At 42.3% G+C, this 23,336-nt stretch overlaps 1 long non-coding RNA gene across 2 annotated transcripts in view; it reads left to right on the top strand.

Moving 5' to 3' along the window:
• LOC102377391 overlaps positions 1–21,501 on the top strand; it is a 78,111-nt gene extending 56,610 nt beyond the window's left edge. The window contains exons 1-3 of one of the 2 annotated variants that reach the window (XR_323001.1): positions 5,304–5,332; positions 20,340–20,435; positions 21,425–21,501. This is a non-coding gene — a long non-coding RNA (uncharacterized LOC102377391). Of the gene's footprint in view, positions 1–5,303; positions 5,333–20,339; positions 20,436–21,424 lie in introns of those variants that run through there. The other variant, XR_323000.1, reaches the window with a different exon arrangement.
• Positions 21,502–23,336: the final 1,835 nt, after the last annotated feature.

The following is a 23,336-nucleotide window of genomic DNA, read 5'->3' as shown; positions in this document are numbered from 1 at the left end:
AGGAATTTACATGATAGAGAGGAATACAGCTGAAAAATCTGTGTTCCTGGTTAACTGTTTAGGACATTCATGCAAAACCACATATGTACACTGCATCCCTAGACACACACCCACACAAGGCTTAGGAAGGCCACACAAAATGATGCACAACAGCTCTCACATCCAAGTCAAAGAACTTGAGTCAAATTCCTGTCTGAGCATTTTCTTTTGCCTGGGAGTGCGAGAAGGGAGGGGAAGCCTCTTTTGTGAGTGGCAAGTGTACATGAACACCACCACATCAACTGCCAATATGTTATGAGGCCTTGGTAACAATCTGGAGTCTCTGGGGAGCTCTGCTGCAGTTCAAGTGAGTATCAGACAGAGAGAAAACAATTTCTGGTGCCAATAATGCAGCACAGATGAAAAATGTTTTAATATTTGAAGCTGCTTTATGGCAGAAGCAATGACAGTGATGGAGTCAATGTCAGCTTTTTTCCTTTAAATGTCATCTTTCGTCTATGAGTTTTTTCTGCTCTGGAGGCATGCAAGCCTGATGCTGACTGTTTGCAACCATTGATCATTGATTTTATTCTAAATGGAAAGCTTGCCAGAAGACTAGAAATTCTGGAATTTATTAGGATTTCTTTAAGAGGCACTTTAGCTCAACAGTTCTCATTACTGTCTTTACAATGTTACTTATTTTTCTTTTTATGTCATATGATTTGTAAAGGGTTAGTACTCAGAGAACAATATACGATTAAACTATTGTGCATGCTGGAGTTGCCAGCTTAGAGGGGAAAAAAGCATTCTTAGGAGGGCTAAGTACATATTTGAGTGTTAAACAGCAACTAATATCTGTTTCAGAAGCAACAGCTCTATTTTGAAATTTGTAGACATGAATTTTTATTAAAAGGCAGTTCAATTGCAGCTTTGATTAAATAAGGTCACTCAAATTAATAACTCTTAAATACATAAATAAAAGGGCTCAAATATCTTTATATTCTGACATTTGGTATATAAACCTCATATTGTATGTACCAAATGTCAGTATATAATGAAAGTTTGTCCTGTTAAACTAATACGACTGATGGGCAAAAATGTCTTGGGCTCTATTAGCTTTCAATATATTTATTTACAGTAACATTATTCTGAGGATGCCAGCTAGGAGTGGTTTAGAGCTTTATTACCTATTAACATTTAACATATATCTGTGTGCTTATGTATAGGTGATTATTCTTCATTTGGTTAAAAAGAATCCATTTACGATTATACAGTAGGCTAAATGTTTTCAGTTTCTGATATGTTTCCATTGGCACAAGACTAGTTCAAACAGGTATGTTAGCTCTTGGCTGAGATGTCTGACATTCAAGCTTTATTACAGAGCAATGTACCCAGGGAATGTGAATTATAGTTAGTATCAGCCTTGGCCTACTAAAAGCATCATTCAGCCTAGTTGATTATGGAATTTACTCTGGAGTTTGGGCCTGAAGATCCATCTACCGATCTGATATTGTTTATTTGTGTAGTCACAAATATGTTGCAGGCCAGACAAAGGGAAAATCGTAGTGGAAAATAAGTTAGATAAAGAAGGATGGCCAGAGAAATACAAAATCTTGCAGGGTAAAGAGCCAGTAGTAAAGTTTATTGCCACTGTTTAGATAAAACTAATTCTGGCAAACCCTTTAATAAACCATCAAGTGCAGCACTTGAAATGTAAAAGAAAACTTTACGGAAAATAAAATGACCATCTGCAAGTCTACTTGGAAGCTGTAAACTGAATATCTGGTGTACCAGGGTCTACCATATTCCATTGATTAGGCTGTTTTAAGTATTTATAAATATGATCTGTCATGGTATGCAATGGTATAATATAATAGTTGGGTTATACCTGGGGATATAGGAACATCAGAATATTCTCAGATTGTCCCAGCACCAGGCGCATTGCACAGGGAAGATCCCTACATACTCATTCTCATATTTGTTAACAGGTGTGTTTCTGTGTCTGCAGCAGTGAAGCAGAGGTAATAAAAATGGCATATTTTCTTTTTATTGTTGGATAACCTATGTTTACTTCTGCATAAATTGCCAGCAGAAGAACCTGTTTAAAACTGTTCTGTAACCAATGATCTGTTATTTCTGGCAACACTTATACACTAGCATATGAGATTATGCATCTTGGCTAAGTGGAATAATGGGGAAATATTGAATATGCTCCATGAATGTTCATACAGCCATGTTCATGAGAGCTCTATATAAAGTTCTCTGCTACTAGGAATGCTTCTGAATTTAAAATGAAGCATAATTTTCACAAGTGGTTTATGTAGTTAGCTATCTTCCGTCAGATGCCCTCAAAGCTTAGCATTCTAACAGACATCTGAAAAATATGTATGGCTATGTCCTAAAAACAGCTAATACTTTGCGTGACACTTTTTTTTTCTTATCTGGTTGTGAAGCAGAGAATCCTATAGAAGTGCTTCGAATGTGGGACTGGGAAATGCTTCTTTGTAGGTATATCATAAGGATCCTCCGTATCATTATAATTTATTTGAATTACAGCCAGAGGTCCCAACTGAAATCAGGGCCTCATTGTGCTAGCTGGATAGGTGCTGTACACACAGATTTGAAGAAAATGCCCTTGTACTAAAGAAGTAACAAGTTCAATAGTCTAGGGGCAGATGTCTTGCCCACGGTCACATACTGTTTTCAGCCAAGATTGAGGTCCTATGAGTGCCTATCTAATGCCCTGTCCAGTAGATCTCACATGGTTTCCAGCAATACTGTATATCACTTATGCAACTTTTCTGCACCTGGTTTGATTGTACTGTTCCAGCACTGCTGTAGGAGAGTTTTTATCATCTTCTGACAAAGATCATGTAATAATTAAAGGTGGTTGGCAGGAAGACAACCCTTCCCATGAAAAATGTTACATTGTGGGAGAGCCAGTTTAGGATGTTTCAATGTCTGCCTGCCCTGGAAAGGAGATTTCCAGTCCAGCTTCAGGAGAAGCAGGAGGCAGAAGCACTTGGCCTTTTTTCATTCCCTGCCAAATTCTGTAGCTAGAAAAGCACAGAACCTAGTCATGCATCACTGATGGGAGACTGTGGGCTGGTCTCCTTACTCCTGTGATGGAGGAGTAAACTAAAGCGAGTTTATTCCCAGTATAGCGCCAGCTCTGTGACACTACAGAGTTTGGGGGAGCACCTGAGCATTCCCTGCCTGTCCAGTCCTGCCCACCCCCCATGTAAGAGGGACAGCTGTAGGGACTCAACCTCTCTCTCACCATGCTGATGGCACTACACCACCCAAAGGTAGTGGGCAAGTCACTATTTGGACCTTAATGAATACAAAGAACTTGAGCTCTTCATTTGGTACCTGCCACTTAAAATCCATTAAATGTTGTTTCTTTAATAAATGGCCTATGTATTATGACATAATTTAATTTAGTGCAGAAAATGTATTATGACCACCATAACAGTTTTACTGTTATAGTTTTCATAGTGTTCATTCTATAAAACATCTACAAGCTGTACCGCTTCCAGCTAATTACAATAAAATGACTCCATTCATATTTACAATGTAAACTAAGGATAAGGCAGGAGAACTCAGGCTCATGTTTATAGCTTTCAAGCCCATTGGAATTTCATGGGTTTAACACCTCCTGATGGAGCTGAGCCTACTAAGCTTCATGTTCCACTTGCAAGGCTTGCTAGTTAGGGACTCTGCCAATTTTCAGGGGATAGCACAGCTCAGCCCTGAGGTCAGGAGCTAATGGGGAGAGAGACGATGAAAGAAATCTGAAAGGAAAAAAGAGCATGGTTTTATAAAGTTTGGCTGGGATAGAAGGAAAAAACACCTAACTGTGTCTGAAAAGAACAGACAAAATGCACCTAGAGAGAGAGACATCATAGACGCAGAATGAAAAGGAATGAAGATTTGGAACTTAAACAGGAGACAGGTTCAATAAGCATGTGTGTACTGGAGAAAATGCCAAGCAAGGTAAGAGAACAACAGATGTTCTATAATGGGATTCATTTTCATACCACAATATAATCTATTTACTCAGGATTTGTTTGCATACACAAGTCCTGTTTAAAAGCAGTGTTTTTTCTTTTTAAGACTTAAAACTTTGACAACTTTTGGAGGAGGGCCTAATGCAATAATTTATTTATCATTAAAAAAAATCCTTTGAAGTTAAAGAACAAAACAAGATTGTGTATCAATGAAAACAACAAGAAAAGAGCACAATATACAACGGACTTTCCTTGTTTTTTAAAAAGCGGGTTTCCTGTTTCTGTAAAGCTTAATCACAAACTGACCAAACCATTTATTAGGTGTCCTATTTGTTTAAGGTTTTCCCATCTTGAACATAAATTCAGCTAAATAAATACCTTGCCATAATATAATGATTTCTGTACTTGCCCACTTGCAGATAACCTTGTTCTGGACCCCCAAGTTAAGTGATGAAATATAAACTACTACCATTTAGTTTCCTGCCACAGTGCAACAGTTATTTACAGGCATTCTTAATCAATACACTGGAGGAAGATTCATTTATGATTATCTGTCATGCTCATGTATAACAAATGCAAATATTTATTAAGAATGCTCTCCATTCAGAAAGCAATGAAAAATGCCCTCAAACTCAGGAAAATTGTTTCTGACACACAGGTGGGAACCCGTTTCCAAACTGGGTCTTCCAAAATGTCCTGGCAAGCTTTATGAGAGCCCCCCTGATTGAAGGAACACAAAGCTAACCACTTGCATGGAGTTGGCAAAAGTCATATTTGTGTAACAAGTAACCTTTAGTTCCTCATAAGCACATGCACCCTTTTGCATTCTCATCAGGCAGTTTAGTGCACACATTTCCATTTTCGTGTGCAAACACTGACCTGTCCCCTTCCACATCTAAGTGGCTACACATCAAATTTGACGGGCAAATTGTGAGACTCCCTTTGTCCTAATAACTTGTAGCAGCTAGTACTGTACGTGTTTACTTGTGAATCTCTCCTTATCCATTAACCAATCGCATTCACCAACCAAATTGCTTGTGAAGACCTCTTACTGTAATTAGCATGTCTCAGTTGAAGAGTAAACAAACATTCTAACAAACTACTCTGACATAAAGTTGATTTTTCAGTTACTCAATCTCCACAATTGTGGCGATAGTAAATTTTGAATTAAATGCTTCTGTGCGATGTTTAATGATCTCCATCAAGAACATTTTGATTAAATTTAAGACATTGAAACTTTCTTTATTTTTGACAGGGCACAAACAAGCAAGACAGCGGTGAGTGCAATATTAGGAGGAAGACTTGCTACAATGAGACAGTGTCAGGGAAAATTGAGAACTGAGGTAATAAGAAAGGGATGCCGAAAACTTTGTGAGGTTTAAAGTACTCAAAATATTCAGGCTCCTAGCAGATTGAGTTTTATTAGTAGATGATTAGGATTGTGAATCCAAAAAGATGACAAAGCCAGTAGGGAAATACAAATTGCCCGAGTGAGGGACTAACATTAGAGGGATGGGGGTGAGGCGGGGAACGCAACTAGGTTACAGAAAATACAATATTAACCAACTAAGCCCGGGGGTGGGGGAGGTGGGGAAGGGGGTTCACGACGCTGAGAGAGAAAGAAGATAGATGCACACAAACCAGTACAATGGTCCGCAATGGTGGAGGAAGTAGGTCAACGAAAGTGTCTCAGTCCATATAGAGTCACATCACGGAGGTTCTCTTTGGGTGGAGTGGAGTGGTCCATTGCTGAAGAAATATTATACTAAAGACATGATTAGCCAGTTAATCATATCTTAAGTAGTAACCTGGCCATACGCTCATGGACTTAGTGGTGCAATACACAGGGAATAACTACAAAATTATAACAAAAATTATGTCCCTTAAATTGAACATGTGGCTGGTGTGCTCCTGAGGCTGGGACTGCTGATTGATGCTCTCAGCCATGGGAGTGCACCAGGCATCCAGCTTGCTACTTGCTCATGCAGAGGGAACCTGGGATCATGACCCTAAGTTGCCTCTGCACTGGCAATGGGGCACAATTGGGATCTCATCCCCAATACCTCAGCCACACCTCCTGCTATGCATGTGTGATGTGGCAGGAGGTGCAATTATTGGGATTAGGGACGATTCCATCACGCCTTTAAATGAACATCTTGTCGGGGGCCTCAGTGTGGCAAACCTGAAATAGAATAATGACCCTATTATGAGATCCCTTTTCCTAGGCAGCTATACAAAATAAAAATACAATCATAATGTTTGAGGTGACGTTTGCAAGCATGTTAACAACATATTGGGAGGTCTAGGTTATGTAGTGGATTCATGGGCAAGCTCCTCATTTCGAAAGATTGATTTCAAATCTGGCTGAGATCACAAGCGAACTGAGTTTGAGGTGGCCTTTTTTCCTAGTAGTTATTCATCCACAAATACTCAGACCTTGATACAGGCTATTTCACTCACTGTATAGTGCCACCTCATATATTAATAGGTCAGAATATGAGGAGTAATGAATTCTGGATTGATACAAAGAAGATTCTACAGGTAGCACGTTTGACTTTTCTTAGAAGTATCCACCTCTTTACATAGCACAATTTTGCAGTAAATTTTAAAAACACCTAGAAAAACTCCCACACCTTCCCTCGTCAAAATACTTGCCAAATAGATCTTGCATAATGACTTCACTGTGAGTGTATTGAGCAATAGAATATTTCTAAGAATGTCCAGTTGATGTCTTTTTCAAGCTTAAGAAAATTCAAGGTAAAAAGTGATTCAGAAATCATATTTGTAGACACTCGCACATTAGACAGTATTTCTTGTCATAGTCTTTGAACCACTGCATGCAGCTTTTCTAATATTAATTGCACTCTTGGGAGGCTGGAACAGCCAAAATTTGCAACAGAATAATCCCAAACCCAAATATACAGACAATGGTTGCATTTGCAAAGCAAAACTTTACTTGGATTTAAAAATAAAGGTAAGTTGGTTTCAGCTCTTTACCTTCCTGCATGGTCAATACTTGTTTTCACAGATGAAAATAGGACTTGTAGGAATTAGATTCATGATGGGTCAGAAAATTGGGCTTCAATAATAAATGGGTGCATTCTTAAAATATTAGGTAAAAATAGAGTCTGTTTTCAAAAGGAGGTATTTGATTATGTTGAAATCTGCAGGAGAGAGGAAATAAGAGAAACAAGAACTTTCATTCAAGGAAGAAGTAAGTTGACAAATTTAGGTGTGTCCTTGAAGAATTCTTGGAAGTCTTTCCTCCTTTCAACTATGCAGCTGCAACAAAAGAAAGGTCAAAATCTTCCTCAGCTGAGCTAGTTTTCTGGAGAGTGAATACTTCTTCCAACCCCTCATTCAGGTGCAGTACAGCCTTGTGTAGATCACCACAAATCTTAATGCTAATGACTTGCAGAACCATCTTTCCTCTGACATATTCTTCTGTCCAAATTAAGTTCCTGGCCTGCTCTTCTGATGTTTCCTCATGACTGTTCAGCTGTGAAATTAAACTCAAGATGACCAAAACCTAGCACTTCAATCCTCCCCCTCATATCTTTCCATTTCCCCTTTTTTGTCCTAGCATGGAGTGCTAAATCCTCCCTAAGACTCGGGCTCATAGCCTAAGACTCCATTCCCTCTCAAAATACCCACATCTAGGCCTTGTCTGAATCTTGCTAAATTTAGAAGGCTCCCCATGTAGCCTTCTAAAAGTCAACTTTCACTCCTGTCTTCACAGCTAAATCTCATTGCCAGGTCCTCATAATCTCAGGTCTTGATGGCTGCGATCTCCTCTTCAGCCTCAAGAAACCTCATCTTGCCTCACTTCAAACTTTCACAAAGGGCACATCTACACATGAAAATAAGCACGACTCAATTTAATGTGCATTAAGCTAATGTGCATTAAGTGAATTTTGGCGGGTGTCTACATGTGCAGGGATTTGGGACTAAAGTTAGTCCCAAATCCTGCTGTGTGCCCCTATGGCCACTTGAGGGAGCTCCAGCCTCCAGCCCCATGGCTGCCAGCACTTAGCAGCCATGTTGAAGCCAGCCCCAGCTGCCCGCACTTGGCAGCCATCTTGGAAACTCTGATCCTTGGCTAGTCCCATCCCTGCCCATGAACTGCATGCTCAGTATAGGGGCAGCATGCACCAGCTCCCTCTGTGCCTCCCCTGCCTCCCCACACCAGAGCTGCCACTGCCTCTACTCGTGCCAGTGACACACGGAGCCCTGCTGCTCCAGCTCAGCCCCTGCCAGTGATAACCAGTGCCCCATGCTCCTGCTACCCATGGCGATGGCCCTACTGGCCCCAGGAGGCACTCTCTGCCCAGGCCCCAGGGAAGCCACACCTGCCAATGGGAGCCAGGGCATGAGCTGTGGGAAGCAGGGCATGAGCTGTGGGCATGAGCTGCTAGACCCTCTCCTCCTGCACTCCCCACTACAGTCCACCTGCCCCACCTCCCACACACCCCTCACCCCCTGCCTTCCCCCAGCGCCACTTTCAGGACATGCACATGGGTGAAACAAAAATGTTTTATTATGCTTACAACCCCCACCCCTCAACAAGCAGAACCATCTCTACCCTCAACCAACAGTACCCCTCCACCACCCACTAACAATAAAAGGAGCCCCTTAGCACCTTCTCTAGTACTGTCCCCATTTACAAGTGAAAAACTATATACAGGGAGGAAACTATATACACTATTTTGGGTCTTCAAGCCCTGAGTGGGGGGCTTTTGGGGGGAGGGGCTAGGGAGCAGAGCTCCAGAACAGGTACCCAGCACCCCAGGCCCTGGATGTTCCCCTGTGGGTCCAGGGGCCATGGCAACCCCAGAGGCTAGTGGCCTCAATGCATGGCTGGGTCTTGAACTGTGTGGTACAGGGGAGAGTGGCAGGTCTGGGACTAGGCAGGTGGCAGCAGGTTGGGGGCAGGGGCTGGGTCAAGGGTTCTTGTGGGCAGGTGGTACCCAAGGACCTCCTCTCAGGGCCAGGCGGGGGCCTGCTATGGGGCAGTGGGTGAGACCCAAGGGCTGTGCTCCAGGGCCTCTATGTGGGCCAAGTGGTCTAGCTGCAGCTAGTCCTGTGTCTCTGCTCAGGCAATGTCCTCCACCCAGCATGCCAGCTCCCACACCTCCCACACCTGCTCCTGCACCTCCCACTCTGCCCCCCCCCCCCACCAGCCACTGGAGCAAGAGGTCCAGTCCCTGGTGCAGCCAGTGCATCTGGGTGGCTCCAGTGGTGGATGACCTGGAGACCGCATCCCTGCAGGGGTTGGTGGCTTCTTCCTGTGTCCAGTTGTTGACCCTGCATAAGCAAGAGACAGATGTCTTTTGTGAGAATTTGCAGTTTTTCAGAAATAAGATGCTTTTCATTGGGGTCATGCACTGCCTGGCCTCAGATTGGAGGTTGGCTGTGCTGCACGGGTGCCCATGGGCAATGGCACTCATGGGGGGAGGCCTGGCTCCCGGGTCACCAAAATGTGGGCCAGCTCCTGCATAAAGGCTATAGACTTCTGAGCTTCTGGGCATGACCGGACCAATGACTGAAGTCAGACATGGCCATCTACTGTGACCTCAAGGCCTTGACCTTTATGAGGCACTGCTGCACTGACCAAGAATGCCCTCACTCCTGCATCCCACCTGACAGGGCCTCATAAATATGGGCTTTGAGCACCTGCTCCACACAAACTGCCTCTGCATGTTGGCACAGCCTGAGTGCCATGAGACTGCCAACCTCCTCCAGGCTCCAGTTGGGGGCCTGGTGGTCAGCACAAGTGTGTGCATGTGAGCGGGGCTAGGCCTCAAGGGGGAGGAGTACAATGACATTCTTGTCCTGCACCAGTTCTCTGGGATGCCAGCCCTGTGCCGGCTCTCTGGGCTATCCCTTTGTGACCAGCCCTGGACAGATGCCAGCAGCACCCAGCACAGGGTCACAGCCAGGGACTGGGAGCCACATAGCAGAGACATTTCAGTAAAGGACCTGGAAGCACAGGAGGCAGCTAGGAGTGAGCAGCAGCAGGGAGTAAGTGCTGGCCCTGCTGCCAGAGACAGTCAGGCAGCAGCCCTGGGGGATCTCAGGGCTGGGCAAGGGGTGCAGCAAGCTGCGACACTTTGCAATACTCACCTGTGGCCAACTGGCAGCTCTGGAGGGGGACAGGCCAGGCACAGACAGCCTGTGGTTTGTTCAGGGGGCACACGGGGCCTGCTAGCCTCCTGCATAGAACAAGTCTTGTCCAGGCTCCTGGTTTGTGTGCCCCAGGGAACAAAATAGCCACAGTTTTTTATAGCCTGCAGTTGGGGGCTGCCAGAGAGCAGCCCAGCCTTGGGGGAGGAGAGACACCCGGGCAAGAGCCCTGGGGCTGGGCTCAGGCCAGCCCCCTAGTGGCTGGACAGACCTGGCACTAAAGTTAGTGCTGGATCACGTCTATATGTGCATTACTGTGTATTAACTAATTGCGACTACATTTGATACCTGCATCTGTAATGCGTATTAAATTAGGCTAATGCTCATTAATGTGTATTGTGTAGATGCACCCAAAGTTGATTTTCTTGCCTTATCCATTTCACCAGATCAACTCATCTTTAGTTCCTTCACAGTCTTTCTTTTGCCTTCATAGCAAACATAAATGACTTTTCTTCCCTTTTAAAGCTCTTTGCCAGCTGATTCCTCTCCCTGCCTATTGTTCCTGAGATGTTATTCAGACATTAATCCTTGCCATAGCTTCACAAATGATGCCAATCTGGATTGTTGATTTCAAATGAGCCCCTTAGCACCTTCTCTAGTACTGTCCCCATAGATAGGAAGAGCACCACATAAAATGATTCCCCTGAAGATCTAGCATTTCTGGAGAGCTTTCAGTGGATGAGGCCATAACAAGAAAGAAGCTTTCTGCTATGGATGAGCCCAGGAGGAACTGATTAGAGCAGCTGAGTCTCATTTGCATGCCAGTCAGTTGCATGCATGTTTTATAACAGTTTGGGACAATTTTGTTAAAATGTTGTTAAGTTTCAGTTGGGGCACATACAACACTACCAGCCATGTTTAAATGTGAATGGGTAACTGAGATACGTTAGATGTTACTGGGATTGGGGTCACCATAACCTGTGCTGCAGCCTGCAGTGATGGGGTGAAGGAAGCCTGGGAAAGATAAAGAAAGGAAAAGAGTGAGGGATGAGGAAGACAATGAAAGAGAGGAAGCAGCATCAGCATCTAGGAGTACTCCTATGGTGGTATGGACTCAACCAGGGGTCTGTATGTTTCTGTTTCCTCTCCAAAAGAGCTGTAATGCTGCAGGGCTTCCCTATCCAGTCCCAGAGGAGCAATTGCCTCAGCTGGGTAGGGAGGACAGCCCCCACAAACCGTGTACCCAGTAAGGGTGAGAGATCACAAGAGATACTGCCTTTGAGCCAGAACAGTGAACCAAATGTGGGGTAAAACAAAGAGGGAAGGAAAGTGGCTTATAGCTTTGGGAAGAGGACTGGGTCAAGACTACTGCTAAGAAACTTTGTACCTACTCCTAATTTCTCCCTTAGGCTTTCCTAGACTGCTGTCTACTGTGCTTTTCCTTTCAATAAATGCTCTACTTGTTTAACCTTACAGACTCTTTTCTTGGAAGTGGGGTAATTTTGCTCACCAGGAGCAATAGACAGGGCAGTTTGGGTTAGGCTTGAGCCATTATTATTTGAGTAGTGTTAGTTGGAAACCCTAGAAATTGTACCCAGCCCTATTTACTGCCTAACAGCGCCTGGCAGAAGGGTTATGCTATAACATTCAAGAGCTGTTAGAAAAAGTAGATCACAATTTGCTTTAAAAAAATGACAGGCCTGCAAGAAAGCAATATTTTTGATTGATGGGGGGTTTAATTGCTCTGATATTTATTGAAATGACAACTATTAGGGAATGAAGTGGTGAAAAGGGATTTTTGTAAGGCTTGGGGGGGAATTTGGATAAGCACCCTAAAATGTAGATGCTTAGTAGAAGCTTATTCAAATTATTAAAACCTTGAGTTTTTTAATATAAGCTGAAAATCTTAGAAGGAAAGGCTTTCTTGGACAAGTCTGGTACTTCTCTCTTATGGTTAAGTGAAGGAATAACGTATGACTAAAATTCTTTTCTTTCTTTCCTAACTGTTTGCATCCTAGCATAGACAGGAAGTAGCTTACAGGTAACATGGGCCTAAATATCTGAATCAGATTATAGAATTGCAGGCAAAGTTCATTAGGGTAATACACATTCCAGCCAAACGGATAACCTTCTTAGAGGTTAGCAACTTCAGCGCTGCTCCATCTAGGAGTTTAAATGTGAAGTTTACAGAGTTTTTGCCCAACTTTCTATGATGTGTATGTGATTTTGTGTCTGTAAAAAAAATGGCTGGCTCAGACACAGAGTTGAGTATTTTAAGCAGCTAGTTATGCGGTTTGCATGTGCAGTCAAATCATTCCAGCCCCAGGTTTAAAAAGCATCAGTTTTGGGTATCTGAACTTTTTGGTAGGTGAAATGAAGCCTAGTGCCTGGATTTTCACAGATACTGAGTGAATCTCCTGTATGACCCACTTACCTCTTTTACTACTTACAAAGCAACATCTGGATTCAAAGGCAGGGAGTTAGAATGCCAAACTAAACTGGCCAAATTAAGGTGAACTTTTATTTTACAAACAGTATCCCAGGAATGCAGTAGTCATGGTCATTCATTATCATTAGCTAAACTGATTCCTGGGAGATGTTCCAATAAAATGTCCCGATTAAGCATTGATTAAATGGAGTATGTTATATAGTGAAGGTTGCATATGAAGTCTAAGGACAGGTAAACTTGGCAAGGAACGCTTATGTGGTTACTTTAAAATATTGGGGTGATGTATAATCGTAACAGCTGACAATGTTCAAAGACTATTGGAAAAGAATATAGTTGGAAGACTACCACGGTTTCTATAGGTATGGAGTGCTGGAGCAGCTGGAAGAATTGATCTCAGATTGCATCTGGACGATGGCAGCATTTTCTCTTTATGGAATGGTAAAAATTCCAGAGGACACGTGGTGGAATATTTCTAACTACATACGTGTTCCCAATGTGTATATAGGGTGTGAATCCTCTCCCCCCTAAAGAAAAAATGGGGAAGAATTCATGACCCAATGGTATGGGCCTTGGAAAGACATAGGGAGCTGTTGGAGCCTATCTCTTCAGGGTGAGGTAATGAGTAAAAGGAAACAGCAGAATGTGCCCTGATAGCAAAAGGAAAAGGAATGCTGGTTGTTCACAGGCCCTGGGGAAGAGAAAGGAAAGACAGAGTTGAGAAAGAAGGGTGTTTGAAGGAAGAGGTTTCAAGAGATCTAATAAGCTTCAGATGAGCATACAAGCTTTGCAGAAACTCTTCTTAAACTCTGTACCTTTTTAAAGATTTGCCCACTGCTCTGTGCAACTCTTCAGTCACTGAGTTCTCTTTGGCTATTCTCCTCAAACATTTTTTCCCCCTATTCTCCTTCCCTTTTCTGTTTTCTCTCTTTCCTTGCTCAGCTTATTCTTTCTCCCTCCTTTTCCGTCTCTCTTCCCATCCTTTGTCCATTGTCTTGTGCTTTGTGGGACTTATTTCATTAATGATCATATCGTGCTTTGAGATCCTGTTATAGAAGTAGCGGCATGGTGCTACTGAACTGTAAATCTGTAAACTGAACTGGCTGAGTTTTCAGTTGCCTAAGTTGCAGAACAGATGTAACATGCATGCAGTATTCCTTCTGTGTCTCAGCGGCCAATCTTTTGCTATTTGATAGATTGAACTTCAGTATCAAATTTGGACTTGAAATGTTGTTTTATTCTGCTGTGCACCACTCTGAAAAAGGAAGTTTAACTGCAGCTAATAATTATTAATGTAAGGAACCAACCTTACATTAAGTAGAGAATCAATAATCCAAAGGATGTCTGTTCATTGCATATCCTCGGGATTGTTAACAAATTTCTCTGATAATAGTATGTTTTCACTAACGTTTGCAATGTGACATGACATAACCTCTGGCATTTGAGAAGAACATTTATTTTTTTCAGATGGATTAGTTCAGGTAAGCAAATCTGATTCAAATATTTAACAGATTGCTCATAAATCAGACATTCATGGGAAGCTGGTAATTCTGAAGTGATCATAAACACTTCACAAATGCAGATACTTCAGTTGGTGCATAACTCACTGACGACTGGAAACTGAAATGGGAGCTTAAGACAAATCTTTCGTTGAGGCATGTGTCTAACCATCAAAAGATGAACAAAGAGTCTGTGTTTCACAAAATCCATCTCCTATTTATTTTAATTCTTCTTTTTAAGTATTTGACATCTTTTAGATTATTGCCTGGATTGACTTTTTGTTACAATCAATTTTGATTCAACAAAATGTTCTCACCAAAACATTTTTAATAGTGAAACAATTACAGCAGAAAATTTACATAACCAATGAGTCATTTCACTATATTGTTTTATTCCAGGGTTCGTTCTTCCTTTCTTCCTCTTGGAGTAGAAACTAGCCTATTATCTGCAAGTCAATATTGATCACAGAAATGAGTTTGGTTCTAATTTCTTGAATGTACACCTGTAAATTGTGCCAACCACTTCAGATCAGCAGGATTTAGTTAAATAATTTCCCATATTTTTTTTTCTTGACTGTAATTTCTGGTGTGGTTGAAGTATAGAAGTAGAAGCACTGAGCATTACTGAGTCTACTACAACAGGATTTCAGATGGGTTAGGAGATCATAGAAAAGTAGGGCTGGAAGGGTCCCTAGAGGTCATCTAGTACAATCCCTTGCTTGAGGTAGGATCATCTGAAGCAAATCGTTGGCTAGGTACGGATGTTACACTTAATGCACTTTAAGCATGCAGAAAGCAGTGGTGATGCATGGAGGGTGCATGTGCACCCCCTGAGAGCACTAGTGCACCCTCTGTCAGGCTGCGCTCCCTGCTTAGGCGATGGGCAGGGGGCAGGCGGGAGTGCCGGTGACCCCCCCTGCAAGCACTGGTTGGGGAGTGGGAGCACCAGATGAAGAGCCGCAGCCACTTCCTAGTTGGTGTGATCAGGCACAGGGGGAACCCCCTCCCCCCCAGTTGCTGACTGGTCGCTGGGGGGCATGTGCCCCCCCTGACTAAGATGGCACCACTTGCCCATGGCAGCAAGCATTTTACAGCCATAACAAAACAGAAGTTTATAGTACATAAAGCCCTTTAAAATGGCAGATCCCACTCTAAATTAACCATGGATCGATGTGTACTAACCTAAAGTGCTTTCCGTTATAACGCTTTATCAAACGCCTGCACCAGATCCTATCGAGGGTTACCTTAGAGTGTGATCACTGCCATCCCAGGCAGTGTTAGAATCGTAGAAAATGAAGGTTGGAAGGGAGCCCAAGAGGTCATCTAGACCAATCCCCTGCTCAAAGCAGGACCATCCCCAGCTAGATCATCCCTGCCAAAGCTTTGTCTAGCCAGGCCTCAAAAACCTCCAAAGATGAAGCTTCTACCACCTCTCTGGGTCACCTGTTCCAGTGTTTTACTATCCTCCTAGCAAGAATATTTTTTTGTAATATCTAACCTAAACTTCCCTTGCTGAAACTTGAGACCGTTGCTTCTTGTTCTGTTCTCTACCGCCACTGAGAACAGTCTAGCACCATCCTCTTTTGAACACCTCTTCAAGGCTGCTATTAAATCTCCTCTTAGTCTCCTCATCTCTATTGCTCAGGGCTGCACTCTAGCCTTGGGCAGAGCTCATTTGCTATACCCTAACCTGGGCCGGCCCCATGCTCTGGCTATCACTGACCCCAGTCAGTGCCAGCCTCTGGTCCCAGTCCCATGCACAGCCTAGGCGGGTGGGGTCGAGTGGAGAGAGGAAGGGGGTTTCTGTCCCCACAGCTGCCCTGGCCCAACTACCTTGCCCCAGCTGCAGAACACTGGTGTTTCCTGGTGAGGGAGGAGGGACAGGTAAAGCACAAGACAATGGTGGTCAGTCCTGCTGCTGCAGTGGTTATTAAAATACATTCAAGAGGTGCTTCCAGATGAGCACACACATGTGCTATGAGCATTGCAGACCACATGCACTGCACATGCAGGCATTTGCTGCACTGCTAATTTTACACCAGGAGATCCTGGTGTAAAGAAGACCCTGAGCGTGGAAAAAAAAGCAAGGCGGCACATGTGGTAGCAACGTTAGCCACCTGAAACCAGAACTTTACTGGCTGGAGCCATGCTCGAGCTGCCAGCCAGGCTTTGCACACTGCTGGAGCCCCAGGATCCCAGGTAAGGCTGCTGAGGGCAGCCCAGGTGCTGGCCCCAGCCTTCCCTACCCCACCTGGGGCAACTTGCTGTGTGCCAGAGTGCACGTGCATGACTGTTCCCCGGGGACAAGTACCAGCAGCACAACTATGGACACTCCCAACAGATCTAAACCCTGCTACAGAGGAAGACAAAGCCTACACAGTTCATACCAGTCTTTATGGCAGCCCTTCCTGGGGCTGACTGCTATCATCTCCTCTCATGCCTTTTCCCTAAGCTGAACATGTCTGTTTCCTTTAACCTCTCCTTGTATGGTTTAGTATTTTTTGTCAGCTGCCTCTGGACCCTCTCTAACTTTTCCAGATCATTTTTAAAATGCCCCAAACTATCCACAGTTCTCTAGGTGAGCCCTAACCAGTGCTGAGGAAATAGGCACTATCACCTTTTGTGTTTTGCACCTAATGCTTTAACTGATACAGTGTGAAACCATATTCACCTTTTCTGTGACTGCATCATGCTGAACACTCATATCAAGTTTGTAATCCACCAAGACTCCTAGATTTTCCATAGTGCTGCCATCAACCAGATGTTATATTTATTCTTGATTCCTGAGGTATAGTATTGTCAACATTGAGTGCCGTCCTATTAGCTCCAGCCAACCTTCCAGTCTGTCAAGATGCTTCTAAATTGTGCTCCTCTTCTCCAATGTGTCCCTTTCAGGTTTGCTTCGTCTGCAGATTTCCTGAAGAAGCTCTCTACTTTAGCATCCAAATCATGAATGAACATGTTGAAAGACCTGTGCCGGGCTCCACTCAAAATCTCCTCCCATTCCAACATGGATCCATTTATAATTACCATTTTTTTGTGGCTATAGAGCCTGTTGTCTATCTACCTCATAGTAGTTTTGTGTAGCCCACATTTCTATAGTTTGTTTCTGAGGAGGTTGTGTGGGTCTTTGTCAAAAGCCTTGCTGAAATCCAGACACATTATATCCATAGCATTCCTTTCATCTACCCAACTAGTTATCTTGGCAAAGAAGGAGATCAAGTTTGGTCATAATAAATCCATGCTGGCTGCTCATGATCAAAGCTCAAGCTTGACCAGGTCCTTGAAAATGACTTTGCTAATGATATGGTTCAGTAACTTCCATGGTATATCACAGTGAGTCTAACTAGTCTATACTTCCCCAGTCCTCCCTTTTGCCTCTTTTTTTAAAGAGGGGTACTATGTTGGAACTTTTCCAATCCTCTGGTACCTCGCCTATGTCTCCTGACTTGGTAATATTATCATGGGGCCCAAGATCGATCTTCTCTTCCTGTACCTTCAGTATCCTAGGATGAAGTTCATCAGGTCTTGCTGACTTGAATTCATTCAGAACCATTAAGAACTCCAACTGCTTCTTTTGTTATCTCATCCATCAGCTTGTCCCCTTCATTATCCAAATAATCTTTGTAAGATGTCTGGTTGCAGTTGATTGCAACTTTATGGTGAAGACTTAGGCAAAATAGTTGTTGAGCAGCTGTGCTTTCTTTGTATCTTCTGTCAAGACTTCACCCTGGCTATTTAATAATAAACCCACAGATTCCATGGTCTTTCTTGCCTTTTATTTCTTTTCTTTTCTGGCCAACATGCTTCTAGAACCTCTTCTTGATGTCCTTAACTTGTCTCATGAGGTGAAGTTCATTTTCTGAACTTCTGATTTTGTTCCTGCAATTCTTTGCTATTTCTTGGAATGCTTCCTTGGTTAAAAAGAACATTTTATCTTCAAGCATGCTGGTGACTCTGTCTTCCCTCTTTGGCAACTTCCCTACCCCAATCCCTCAGCTTGTGGGTGCTTAACTGAATTAAACCTTTCATGCTTTTGAGGTTCTGCCATCACTTGTTGATGGAAGGCCAAGTGGTCCACAAAAAGATTGACAAACAGTTTTGAACACCTTCTTTTCTTTGTCTCTGGTGAGGTGTCTGTGGACATATTGTGACACTGAAGAATTTTGTTTTTGTCATGGGCAATTGTTCCAATGTATTTTGTGAACAAACTCCAGCCTGTTGGTTTCATACCATCTGCTTGCTCTGACTTATTACTTCGATATATGAACTGTGGATGAAATATAGTCCTAGGCAGTGGGCCAGCAGTGGGCCTAGTTAGGTAGCCCTTAAGCTGTACTTAAGTCTTTCAAATAAGGTGTAAGTAGGACTGACATGGTGTACAGGCCTCTTGCTTATCCTGAGCACAGGGTGAATTTGCTCATCTTGTATTGCCTTTCTTCCCTAATTGGGGACCTCCCATTTTATAACATAATTGAACTGCCTGCTGAAATGAATGTTGTTTAGTCAAGAAAGCAACTGCAGCTTGTGATTAAACAAATCTTGCTATTGTAGCAAAAAATACTATTGCATGAGTGTGTGCATCAGCTGCTGAATACACTGAGGGTGAATTTCATTTAAAACTTACTGAAATGCTCATAGGTAATTTCCCCCAATATTAGCCTGTTCTTAGTCTATTCTAGTGAAACTAAACACTTTAATCCACAAAAGTGTATGGTCAGCAATACCTATAGCCCCATAGCGGTCAGGAGATAATAATATCCTCTTGAGCTCTTCCATTACTGCAACTGTTTCTTCTGCTAAAGTGACTAACAGCAGTCTCCATTATATGCTCTGCATTGGGTTATTTTGAAATATCCTAACATATAGATGAGGAGCATAACAGGGAATAAACTGATTTCACAACAGTTTGAAATGATGAAAAATACTGTGGCAATAACCTGTTTGGACTTTGAGAAATGAAATTTGAAGACAAATGATCTGCTTGACTTTTGAACAAATTTATTTTCAAAGAAAAGAGATGATAAAATGATTTGATCTTGATTGCAGATTCTTTTTGCTGTGGCTTTGGAACAAACAAGCTAAAAAGTTAACATGAAAACAAGGAGTGGCTTTCCACAGTTTAGCCCACGAGGAGAAAAATAAGACTCAGAGCTGGGGAATGTTTGAATTGTCTGACTGTGCAAGATTTATGGTCTTTGTAGGAACACAGGCCCGTGTTACATTTCTACTGCAGTCTGAGGCCTGCAAAGCTGGGGGAGGGAAAGCAGCCCATAGCAGCCTCCCCCAAATGTTTCTTGAAAGCAAGGGTTGGATTCAAAAGCCATCTTGTATGTCTTTTCATTTGACTATGTGATCAGGTTGTGCTGAATCTGTGACATTCCCATCACTTCTCCCAGCAAAAACCTTTGTAAAAAATGTTTCAAGATTGATAAAATGTGCTCATCACATAATCTTTGAGTGTTCCTACGACAGGAAAATGTATAACAATATGTGTAATTTATTGATAAATGTCAGCCTAAATAGTCTCTCAGACAAGAGGGAAAAAAAAAGCTATACATTTCCCACAAGCACCCCCTCAGGCAAAAGCCTGAGCAAATACAGTACATGTGATGCAATAAACCAAGATTATGGGACTTCATTGCAGACAAGTGTGGCCTTTGCCATAGGCTAAGTAGGCAGTCACCTAAGGACAATATTTAAGGGGACACTGGGATAGTAGGGGTAGCAAAGATACTGTCCAATACTCTAGTCCAGAACATTTCTTCTATAGCTACAGAGCTTCAAGACCACTTGTCTACTATCTTCTACAAAAAAGACTGCTGCTGTATCTGCATGTGAACATCTCTGCATTGTATGTCTTTGTCCATACTGGGGTGTAATGCACCAGTGCCAACCATACGTGTACTTCATACCAATGATGCAGCCCCCAAAGCAGAACCAGTAGTGCTGTGCTGCTCTCTCCATTCTTCTCTTTACTGGGGACTTACCCCAGTAACACTACCCTGGTGGCATAATCCCAGTATAAGCAAAGCCTTCCAAATGTCCTTTAAAAGCCGTACTCTATCAGGGGCATCAGATTTGGGTTCAGGTCTGGCGAGTAAAGAGACCCAGGAAAAATAAGAGCACAACAAAGAAATGCACCGAGGAAAGAAATGGTACAGAAAATGACTGGAGGAGTTTATGGAAGAAAAGAGGGGACCAAATATTCTTCTGATTTAAGACTAATGCGTGCACCTATGGTATTGCCCTAGCCATGTAACAATTCCTTCTTTCCTACAGGAGATTCAACCTGACCTGCAGGTTGAATTCCAGCAAATAATTCGGAGTTCCTGTAAAGCAGACCCTTCCTTTCTGTAGGAAAGAGAGAACTGGAAGGTGGGTGACAGGACTGTAATGCTGGCCATGAGGGCAAGTGAAAGAGTAGATAAAGCTGGGCTGAAATCATGAGAGCCTTTATGAAATACAAGCATTTTCAATAATAGAACAAGGTAAACAAGAAAACACCAACCAGATAAATCTGTTTGTGTACAAAGGATCACTTTTCCATGATCCTTTTGACAACAATGTCAATGTGAGGCGTGCCGTATCGCTAAATATTGTGTAGTTAGTTATTGATATTTATAAAATGGCTCGGTTCTGGGGAAGATCCTAAGGCATACATTAAGTCTTGATCAGTCTTAACATTTTGCTTTTCAATAAATGACCTAATCTTAGATGCATGTAAATGCAAGCTTTTGGGTGATTTTCAGTATGAAATAGGAAAAAGCCCTGCAGTCCAAAAAATGTTGTTCAGTAAGACCTGAAATCTAATTAAACCCATTCTGTGCAGGCTTGCTAAAATAAATAAAAGTGTAAGTACCTGTTTTGATACTAAGCTAACTAGCAGAAAAATCATAAGACAGATTTTTCCCCTTACTGCTGTTTTCCTTAGTATATTCTCCCATAATGCCTCGGTAGTAGCTGACAGTTGGATACAGCACAAGACCCTGCTGGACAACTGTCAGGTTTGTTGAAGGATATTAAAGAGAACTTGATCATGTGTCAGCTCTCTTCAAAATACACTCACTTCGGAAAAGTGATATATCTGTCAAAGCAAGGACTTCAGCATTTGGCAGAACAGGCCATTTTCACAAACAAAACTGTCCAATTACATTAGGGGGCATGAACTTCAGGTGTGCATGCCAGGGACAGAAAGAGCTGTAGCCACACATCACAGAGACTGTCTCCTTAAGCCATATGGTTGGATGCGGGCTGCATCTCAAGCATAGTTTCTTTATGCTTCGTAGATTAGGAATTAATTTAGAATTATCAGAAACATAAATGGCAGCTTTGAACTTCTACATTCACTTTTTTTTCTTTTTCAGTGAAGGCTGCCAAGAATTCATTTTTGGAGAGAGTGGAAAATTTATGGAGTTTGATTAGATGATTAAGAACCAAACTATGGCACAGAAATATATCTTTCTTGTTTTGTTTTTTAAATGCTTTTAAGAATGTAAGTGTGAGTTTTGATTAAATAACATCATTGGTTAAGAAACAAATTATGCCTGAGAGAATAACAGCAAAGACTTTTTCTTGGAAATATATTATACTTGAGTCGAGGTCTTTCTTGGCGCTCGCAAAAATGCAGACATTTGGTGGGAATGAGCTTTCAACTTAAAACTGCTTATATCACACACACTATATTCTCTGTGGCTGTTGCGTCTAAATTCAGGGAAGTCATTGAGGATGGAAACTGTAGCTCATGTTAGCTTGTGCCAAAATCTTCATTTTTGTACCCAGAAATTTCCAGTCTCACCTGCAGGTAAAGGTGAAATGATGTAGGGTAGTGCAGAATGTCATGGAGATCTTGACTGACAACACTTGCAAAAAACCCCCTTATTTTTAGGACATATGTTGCATTCTAGGGGCTGGCTGGCTTTGACTGTTGGCAATTTTATTAGGGAGATGTAAACACTTATTTAACCCTTTGCATTAGGTTTTCACAAGGGATTTGAAAAACATCTTATTGAAACAAGGCTTCTTAGACCAGCTAAATATGTCACACTTTATGCTGATTTACACCCTGTGTAATCCCAATGAAGGCTGTTTGTAATAATGACAGCTCTTAATATTCCTGTTTCCCTTATCCTTCCTGATTCCCAGAAGCAAAATCCCACCCTGATTAGTAAATTGATTTAATTTAAATGAAAACAGCAGTCCTCTTCTACACCTCCTCCTCTGGGGTAGAGAATTCCACCCTTATGTTGGCAGTTCCACTTGGATAGGGTTATTTCTTCTTCGCTTCCTGTTTTCAACTGGATAAGTCTGTGCTTTATAAAATTTAGAGGGGGGGAAAGCAAACCATCAGGACACCGCTGAAAGCCCAGTGCTTTTATTTTAAGCATTACATACCTTAATTTATTCCTATCCTCTGCTACATCCCAATTCTATTCCCCCCAGCTAGGTCTTTACTCCATCAGTAGTTAAATAGTGTTGTCTTCATTGATAAAAACTGTGTTTATGGTGGCATAACTAACATGTATTAGCTATCTTGCTACAAAATATTAGTGGAGAAATGGTGCAGGGAGTGCTTACTGAGGCCTTGCTAAGCAAGGCCAATAGTACAAACTGCCCTGTGGTTGATTGTGCCTAGCTACTTTGTCATAGGAATTACAGAGTCTACCTGCAGTTACTTAGACATCCTTACCACTGCAATCAGCACCCATTGAAATGAATGAACATCCTCTACTTATAACTCTTTCAGGCTTTCTGAAAACTGAGTCAGATACCACTGCATCAGCTATCCTTACATCAGTTTAGGCCTTCTTCACAAAGGGAAAGTTACTATCTTTCCCTGCCTTTTTTTTTCTTCTTGGCCTTGAACAACTGAAGAGCTTGGCTATGACTTCTTCCCCAGCCTTTTGCTTTGTGCCCTCCTCCAAGATATTTGACCCACACTTTGGTAAACATGAGAATAAATATTGCTTTGTGCTATTAAATTAGTGCCTGGTTAGTTAATTTAACTAGGTTAAATCCATGCCTCTCAGAAGTGGCACTAATACTGTTACTATAGAAGAAGGAGCAATTCATATATATTTGTACAGCTCAGTTGCTTCTTTGAACAAAGTAAATTAACATCATGGTAGTGAGAGCTTTTAAATAATTGGGTCATAATAGCAATGATCACTTATTTAAAAAGGTGTGATAAGTTGCAATTTGTATGCTTCCATGATGTCTTTCCCAGTACTCTGGCAATAATCTGTCTTTCCAGGACTACCTGAAGTATTCCAAACTTTT

Source organism: Alligator sinensis, unplaced genomic scaffold (assembly GCF_000455745.1).
Source record: "Alligator sinensis unplaced genomic scaffold, ASM45574v1 scaffold170_1, whole genome shotgun sequence".
In the NCBI taxonomy this organism is placed as follows: Eukaryota; Metazoa; Chordata; order Crocodylia; family Alligatoridae; genus Alligator; species Alligator sinensis.
The sequence above is the reverse complement of the archived record's forward strand: the minus strand, read 5'-3'. Positions and strand labels throughout refer to the sequence as shown.